General features: G+C 39.2%; 1 pseudogene; it reads left to right on the top strand.

Moving 5' to 3' along the window:
- The first annotated feature begins 1801 nt into the window (after window positions 1-1801).
- On the top strand, window positions 1802-2494 carry LOC102736385 (large ribosomal subunit protein uL1 pseudogene; annotated as a pseudogene).
- Window positions 2495-9729: the final 7235 nt, after the last annotated feature.

Below are 9729 nucleotides of genomic sequence, written 5' to 3' on the forward strand. Positions count from 1 at the left end.
ATTTGTGAAGAGACAATTTTAATGTCATAGTAGGTTGTTAAGTTTTACTTAAAAGAAAAAAAAAAGCAAAACTCAGTCATTCAATAGCAAATTGAAAGATTGCTCAGGATTCAGCTTACTTTTTATTCATTCCACATATGGGAGGAATGTCCAAGCTACTTTAATTTCCATAAAGTGCACTATTTCTGATATTTTAAATAATATTTTATTGCCTAGCATATATCTGTACTCATTTCTTTGTTCATTTTGCTCTCCCAACACTGCAGTCTCCACAGAAGGAGTCTAAAATGAAAATATATCTTAAGGCAACGGGATGATATTAAGTGAAAGCTAACATTTTCTTTTATTGTGATGTATGATTTCTCCTATTATGAGTGTCCTTGAATTTTGTGAGGTATGATTTCTCCTATTATAATGAGTGTCCTTGAATTTGTGCCAAGTGAAGCATTCCTTTCAGCATCTCTCTCTGGAGATGAGGACAAACTATATACTGCTATGGTATTTGTTGCATTTCCAAGGGAAAAAAAAAAATGTCCACACTCTCACCCCTCCAAGTGGAACATCTGAAATGGGAATTAAGACAATGCCAAGATGGCATTAAAAACCGAATTGCGGCACTTCCTTGTATTGCCAAGTTCTCTTAAAAATGCACCTTCCCACAAAATCCTATGCCACTGCAGCGTCAGGACCTGAACAGCACTGTTCTAAAGGAAGGGAATTGTTTTTTTATTGCTGTTGTGATACAGAGACAATGAAATGTGACACTGTTTCTTTTCCTAGGAACTAACAGCTGGGACAAGACCCTGAAGTAGTTTCACTTTGCTTTCAATGTAACTCGATTTCCACTTCTCCCGGGACACAGTGATAGGAGGCACCTGCAGCCTGAAGGTCACACTGACCTCAGTTTTCAAGAAATGGACAACAGTGAACTATCCATGTACCCCAGAGTCACAGAGATTATAGCCATTCCTAAGATATCCATGTGGAAATGATTTTTGTCCTTACTTCTTTGGTCTGGGTCATAGTTCTGTTGGCTTCCGTGAGTTCAATGAACATTGAACATTTACTATGCTCCAAGCAAGGCACTAGATATTGGGGGTATGAAGATGAGTATATTAACTCAGGGTCCTGTCCTTGTAGTGCTAATAGGCATCATGGATGTGCTCAGATTCACTACAACATGGTACAAGGTAGGAAAAAGCAAGCCTAGGAAAATGGTGGTTAGGCCTTGATGGAGGTTTGAAGCAAGAGGCTATCTGATCATTTTAAGAAGCCCTGTGCGGTTGCGCCTGGGTGGCTCAGTCGGTTAAGCATCTGACTTCGGCTCAGGTCAAAATCTGGGGGTCCTGGGATCGAGTTCCATGTCAGGCTCCCTGCTCAGTGGGGAGTCTGCTACCCCCTCTCCCTCTGCCCCTTCCCCTGTTCATGCTGTTCTTTCACTTTCTCTCTAAAATAAATAAATGAAATCTTTAAAAAAAAAAGAAGCCCTATTGGAAAAGCTGAAGATGGGTGTTAGGATCAATAATCATTCTTCAGAGCATACATTCACTCATACCCTCTATGTTTACTGAGTGACTACTGTGTTCAAATTGTCTCAAAGTTTAATCATGAATAAAGACAAATTATTATAACCAATAAGGGAAATACTATGATAGAAATGTAAGTGGTTGTTATGGGTTGAATTGTGTCCCCTCAAAATCCATATGGTAAAGTCCTACCCCCGTACATCAGAATGTGACCTTATGTGGAGATAGTGTCTTTACAGAGGTAACCAAGTTAAAATGGGATCACTAGGCTCTTTTCCGGTTACTGCGGTGCAAAGAACCATGAGCAGCAAAGTCTCCGGTGACACCCTGTACAAGGTGGTGCAGGAAGTCCTGCACGGGAACCAGCGTAAGCGCCGGAAGTTTTTGGAGACGGTGGAGCTGCAGATCACCCTGCAGAACTATGACCCTCAGAAGGACAAACACTTCTCGGGCACCATCAGGCTTAAGTCCACTCCCCGCCCCAAGTTCTCCGTATGTGTTTTGGGGGATCAGCAGCACTGTGATGAGGCCAAGGCAGTGGATATTCCCCACATGGATATTGAGGTACTGAAGAAACTCAACAAGAATAAGAAATTAGTCAAGAAGCTGGCCAAAAAGTGTGATGCCTTTTTGGCTTCAGAATCTCTGATCAAGCAGATCCCATGAATCCTGGGCCCAGGCCGGAATAAGGCTGGCAAGTTCCCTTCCTTGCTGACCCACAATGAGAACATGTGGCCAAAGTGGATGAAGTGAAGTCCACCACCAAATTCCAGATGAAGAAGGTGCTATGTCTGGCAGTGGCTGTTGGCCATGTGAAGATGACAGATGACGAGCTTGTGTACAACATCCACTTAGCGGTCAATTTCCTGGTGTCCTTGCTCAAGAAGAATTGGCAGAATATCCGGGCTTTCTACATCAAGAGCACCATGGGCAAGCCCCAGCTCCTGTACTAAGCCACAGCTCAATAAATCCTAGTGCTACCCTTAAAAAAAAAAAGAAAAAAAAAGGGGGATCACTAGGATGGGCCTTAATCCAACTTGATTGCTTTATAAAAAGGGAGATTTTGGACCCAAATATATGCATACAAGGAGAAACATGATATGAGCATGAAGAGGGTTATCTTCATAGCCAAGCTGAGAAAGTCCCAGAACAGATTTTGCCTTCACAGACACCCTCAGAGGGAACCAACACTACCAACACTTTGATTTCAGACATCTAGCCTCCAGAACTGTGAGCCAATAAATTTCTGTTGGTTAAGCCCCTCAGTTTGTGGTACTTCATTACTGTAACAAACTAATATAGAGGTTTAGTGTGAACACCAAGAAAGGAAGAAAACTCCAGAAATGTCCTTTTATATATGTTTTGTGTGAAATCCAATAACTTTATAAGATTATCAAGTTCCCAAAGAAGAGCTATTCATCCATATAACACATATTTATTAAGTGTCTTTTTGTTGTTGTTTCAAATTTTTATTTAAATTCTAGTTAGTTAACATATAGTGTAATATTGGTTTCAGGAGAAGAATTTAGTGATTCATTTACATAGAACACCCAGTGCTCATCACAACAAGTGCCCTCCTTAATACCCATCACCCACCTCCCATCCATCAACCCTCAGTTTGTTCTCTATACTTCAGAGTCTCTTAGGGTTTGCTTCCCTCTCTTTTTTTTCCCCTTTCCCCTATGTTCATCTGTTTTGTTTCTTAAATTCCATATGAGTGAAACCATATGGTATTTATCCTTCTCTGACATTTCACTTAGCATAATACACTGCAGCTCCCCCATGTCATTGCAAATGGCAAGATTTCATTCTTTGTAATGGCTGAGTAATGTTCTATTTTATATATATATATATATATATATATATACCACATCTTCTTTGTCCATTCATCAGTCAATGGACATTTGGGCCCTTTTCATAATTTGACGATCGTTGATAAAGCTGCTATATACATCAGGGTGCATGTGCCCCTTCAAATCAGTATTTTGTATCCTTTGGGTAAATATCTAGTGGTGCAATTGTTGGATCATAGGGTAGTTCTATTTCTAACTTTTTGAGGAAACTCCATACTGTTTTCCAGAGATTTATTAAGTATCTACTACTTAAGAACTATTTCCAGGCATCATAGGTAAAGTACAGAGCAATATGGGCCCTCAGGGAGTTTACAATCTGATAGAGACAGACTCTATTGTAAGATACTAATTGACCATATATGCATAGATTTTTTTTCCAGGCTATCAATTCTTTCCATTGTTCTTTGTGTCTCTTTTTATGCCAGTACCATACTATTTTGATTACTATATAACTTTATAATATAGCTTGAAATCTAGAAGTATGATTCTTCTAGCTTTGTTCTTTCTCAGGATTGCTTTGGCTATTCAGTTTAGTGCTTCTTTTTTTTTTTTTTTTTCTATTTTTGTAAAAAATTGTCATTGACCTCCAGCTGTAGCCCACAGTTGGGTGGGGCTGGAGACTGTGCTCTGCAATTGGGGGAGTCACTGGCTGGGGTGCCTGCCTGGGCAAGGCTGCAGGCTGTGTTTCAACAACTGAGCAGGGCTATAGGCCAGGTTCCTCTGCTGGGTGGGCTTATAGGTGAGGCTTCATAACTTGGTGATACAGTAAGATGGATTCTGAGGCTGCCCAGAGACAATGTGGGTGTCCGGGGTTAGTTGGGGCCAGAGGCTATGCTCAGCACCTGGCAGAGCTGCTGGCTTGGCTTCCTGTGCAGGATTGAAGGATGAGTCCCATAGCTGCCAGGTTGTCTGGCCAGGCTTTCTGGATGGGTAGGACTGGATGTGACACTCAGCTACTGGGCAGGGCTGTGTATTTGTTTCTCTGCCCGGACAGGGCAGTAGAATGGGCTCCATGACCAGCATGACCTACTGACTGGAGACCCAGTAATAATTTGGATTCTAGTTAGGAATCTTTCAAGTGTAGGAGGTCTAAAAGTGAAAATGAAGAATTTTAAAGGAATGCAAATGTTTTCTAATTAAAAATTAATTCTATCATACTTTAGCTTTTAATATTTTCTTTTTTTATTGTGAAATATAATAAACACAGAAGTGTGCAAAATTTGTAAATGTTAAGTATCAGTTTATAAAATGTTCTTATACAGACCCTAATGGTCATTTTCTCATCGTAAGTTTTATATATTGCCAAGAAGAAGTGAAGGAAGTGAAAATTTAGCTGTGTTCCCTAAAGATAGGCTCTCCCCTATCTCAGCAATATCATTAACAGATTCACAATTTAAGGAATATGGGAATCAGGAAACCACACACTGACCAGGTGACTAATCATTTGTTGCTCCTGAATTGGAAATTGATTTTGGTATTAAGCTGGCTGGAGTGATTAGTGTCAAATGCAAATGTGGGACCACAACTCACTAAAGGCCCAGAGTTAGCTGGTCAGAAAGTCATTTGCTTTGTAACTAAGGAGAACAGACAGCTAATTGAAAGGGCAAGGATATCCTATAAAAGTAGCCTACAAAATTGCACTTGCAAGGGCTGAAAAAGAGCCCAATATTGACCTTTGGCCACCACAAGAAAGTAAGGCTTGAGTGGAAATGGTGTTGTGGAAAAGAGTAACCAGGACTTCAACACTGAAACTTCTCTGAGAAAACTGAACTCAACAGATATTAATTTCATTTTTTATTCACTAATTTCGTTTCATATAATTTACTATTTTATTTTAGAATGGAATTCCCTCACTTTTTAGCCTCCTCTCATGTGTGTGCCTTCCAAGCAGACCAGACAGGATGTACCTACAATGCCACAAATGTGTCTGAGTCTCTTCTTGTGAGGCAGGGACTGTTTAGATATCTATGTGGTACAGAATTTATTTTGACATTCTAAATAATTGAGGGCAAGATGGAGACTGCTGAATGCCTTTTTCATAGAGTAATTCCAATTATATAAAACATAACACTAGATACCATGGATAGGATGATCATACATCCTACTTTGCCTGGCCTGCTCTCCAGGTGTAATTACATATATATTATATTATATTATATTATATTATATTATTATACTGAGTATTATTATTTCTTTTTTGGGTCATAAAATCTTCATCTGTCGGGAAGATCCTGTGGCTGCTTTGAGCCTGGATGGAGTGGGCAGGGCTTTACTCCCAATTAAAGGTTTGGAAACAGGCCTGGAATGCAGCCCTGGAGAGGGACCCTGGGGCCCTCCCTAGATAAGTTGGCTTTCTGGGACACTGCCCCCTCCCCCCTCTTGGTACCCCCAGGCCAAGTTCTCTGAGCCTCCCATACCAGCACCTACAGCTTCACCATAGGGGGATTCACCCCCACCCCCAACCCCGCCTCCCCAAGTTCTTTCAGGTGTTCTCCCTACCCCCCTCTAGTGGATGGGAATTTTTCAGGGCCCTCATAATTTAGCAAGCACCCCAAGGTGGTCCCAAGCAGCACATCACAGAGTGATGCCCACGGTAGAGGATCTCAGGGCCTTGGGTCCCTTTTGAGGTGTAGGGGGAGACTTTCACATGCAAAAGTATTCTCATTTGGAAGGTAAGTTATGTTGCCTGTTTAGCCATGGGAAATAGAAACTCCCTCAAAAAGCACACAAATGACTTGAGGAATGTACGACTTAGTATAACTGCCAGGGCTATTCATGCTCATCTTCACAAGACACTGAAAAAGCCCTTCCTTCGATGTGAAGTTTGGGAGAATGGGGTGTAAATACAAGTGTTCCCCCGAATTTGAAAAAAAAGTACTTGTCTGGGAGTCAAGGCTCCAGGTCTTCCATAAAATTTCTATATTGGGACCAGGTTTGGAAAAAAAAATCACATAATTTACCTGTGCCTGGATATTTTCACTTATAAAACAGGGGGCAGGGCTACATTAATAGTGTTTAAACCCTTTCTCGAGGAGCCCTGGGTTACAGAGGGGCCTTAAGTGTGGGGATCAGAGGTCTCTAGTCGCACAAATCTTGCTTCACTTAGAGCATCAGCTTTCTCTGTTTACACATTGAGTTTCTGCCCGCAGTTTCACTTGAATACAAGTTTCCAGCTTTAGAGATAAAGACATAAAATGCTTGATTTTGAAATTCTCTGACAAATGATCCAGTAAATCTAACCGGGTAATGGGAACATTATTGCAAAGTAGTTGCTGGAGTGCTTGTCAGCCCAGTGGAATAGAAGCTCCAAGAAATTAGAAAATGATTCCAGTATATAGGAAGCCTGCTTACCTTCCTTCCACATCTAATAAAGGTAGTAGATGATGATGTTGGTTGTGCCTTTATAGGGCTGCATGTAGAAAATCAAACCTATTGTATTTCCTTCTCAAGATTTCTCAACCAGCCCTAAGCGTATGCCCAACTGTTTCTGTGGCATAACACACCTTTTAGACTCTTGGGTTTTCAATTTCATTGTGTCTGTGTGTAAAATCAGGACAACATTTTCTGTCCTTCTGGTCTCACTTGCTTGTTGCCATTATCAAAGAAGGTAATAAGTGAAAAAAGCACCCTGAAGTGCTCCAAAGCAGTGCATTCCATTATTATTTTTTAGACTTGTTTCTTGGGATTATTTTTTACATAAACTTTTTGGTTATTCTAGATTACTCTTGAATGTGAATCAATTTAAATTGTTTATCATAACATTTTCTACGAATATTAGTTCTCAGAAACATTGTATTATGCAAGCAAAGGAAACCAATCCTGTCTCAGGCAAAATGGCAATGAATGCTCACAGAACAAGTGAAAATCTGGATGATAAGATATAACTGACAAGGCGTAGGGAATAGACAGATCCAGGGGAACTCTTAGACGCAAAGCAGCAGGAAAAAATACAAGGTACTTGGAGTAGTTTGGCAGCATGCACCATTGTTCCTGCAATGAATTATCTCTAATCAGGGATGGGTGATTTTTAAAACACCTATCTCTTGGTATAGTACAGATGCCGAACCATCAGGATGGTCTCTAGCTAAAAATCCAGTAGGGCCATACTCTTGCACACCTACTGGATGTCAGATTTTGCCTCCAATTATCCCGCATGTCTGCATCTCTAACTCAAGATCAAAGACCCATTTAATCCCATTTCATTAGATGAGCTTGGGCCATTCTTGGTTGCATCATGCGAGGAATTTAGGGAGTGTGTAGCCAAGAATTCTGTAGCACCTGAAAAACACTAACCTTGACCAAAAGTGCACACAAAAGGAATTTGTGTACTAATACTGAAGAGATTGCATTGTTAACAGCCAGAATGACAAATATTCATACAAAAAGTGTGGTATTTAGTCACTACCTTGTTTCTCCCATGAGTATTTTGGTAATTGAATTATCTCTTAGTTCTCTAGAGTGCAGGAAAGTAATGTTGAGGTGACAGATAATATATGCGAGACATGAAATTTTAGATGCTGATACTTATTTGCACTGATTTATTCAATGTTATTTCACTGAGCAATCAAACATTAAAATTTAATAAGACAGGGTACAGAAATATATGTGACAGATAATATTTAGCATGTCTTTTTCAGAGACAGAAACCTTCTTTAATTTGAGTAAAGAAATGAGATTCCACAAGGAAGCTTACACGTTTATAAGTGTAGATGACATATATAGAATTTTTGGTAGTATTTTGCATATGTGCATTTTTTTATATACAAAGAAAAACCTTCTTCCTTCCTATGATAAAGTAAGTTATTTCCTTTATCTTGTTTCCATAGTAATAATGGATTGGTGTTAATCTCTCGGACCCACCACCTACATTAGAAGTGTGAGTTACTCTGCCAGGTTCCAGCTGAGTCTCCAAGGATAAGAAGAGCCTCCTAAGCGGCCAGAACTAACCCTCACTACTCAAGCCATCAGGGAAGCTGGCAACTAAAGGGATGAATCAAACAGCCTGGGATCAAAAGCGAAAGACCAAACACAATGGAATACGCACAAACAGTTCATTTACAAGGGAGCGGTGGAGAATGAGGTTGGGGTCAGAGAACTGAGAGTTACCAACAGAATAGAGAGGTGAAATCTGCATGAAACAGGAAGACAACAGGACAAGGGAAGTCCTGGAAATTTACCTGTAATACCAATAGTTCTTTAGAGGCCAGGAAATCAATCATGTGTAGTTCTGCTGGCTATTTTTAAAGGTCAGGGTCAGGGAAAGTGGATCTATTCACATTCTTTTACTATTCTAGTTTATAGGCCTGCTTCTAGTATTTGAGAGGCCCAGGGCCAGAGTACAAATGGAAGCCCACATGTAAGATGTTTAAATGTCTAAAAGCTGTATACCAAACCAACAAACTGTGAAATAAAATACATTCTCTGTGCTCATCAAACAATATACTTTCATAACAAAAAAATGAAAAAAAAAGGAATGCTATGGTTTTATTAAATGAAAAGTGGGCAAGATATAAATTCTGATTGAATTTAATTTTTATTGTACCTATCTAGGTATTGTTAATATAACCACAATGTTTAAATGAACAATAAACAAAAGCACCTGTGATTTATAAACTACTATATATTTATTTTATAGTTTGTTTTTTACTCTCCTGAACATCATTTTATAATGGGTACTTTCAGATACTTATATTCTTTTGAATGGTGATGATATAAAAGATCAAAAAAGAAAATGCAATTTTTTAAAGTCTATAAACTTTGACTATAACATATAAAAATTTAATCATTACTCAGCCATAGAAAAGAATGAGATCTTGCCATTTGCAACAACATGGATGGACCTAGAGGGTATTATGCTAAGTGAAATAAGTCCAACAGACAAAGACAAATACCATATGATTTCACTTACATGTGGAATCTAAAAAACAAAACAAATGAACAAACAGAAAAAGCAGAAACAGATCCATGAATACAGAGAACAAACTGGTGGTTATCAGAGGGGAAGGGAGTAGGGGAATGAGCAAATGAGTGAAGGGGAGTGGGACATACAGGCTTCCAGCTATGGAATAAATAAGTCACAGCAATGAAAGATACAGCATAGAGAATATACTCAGTGGTATTATAATAGCATTGTATGGTGACAGATGATAGCTACACTTGTGGTGAGCACAGCATAACGTATACAGTTAACGAATCACTGGGTTGTTCACTTAAAACTAACATTGTGTCAACTATATGTCAAAAAAAGGGAAAGAAATGTAAATTAAAGTAAATATAAGGAATACAATGATATTCATGTAAATTGAAAAGTTAATTTCTTCTCAGATATCCAAACTTTTCTTTTTTTTTTT

The sequence above is a fragment of the Leptonychotes weddellii genome, chromosome 4 (assembly GCF_054177405.1).
Source record: "Leptonychotes weddellii isolate Sample4059 chromosome 4, ASM5417740v2, whole genome shotgun sequence".
Classification (NCBI taxonomy): Eukaryota; Metazoa; Chordata; class Mammalia; order Carnivora; family Phocidae; genus Leptonychotes; species Leptonychotes weddellii.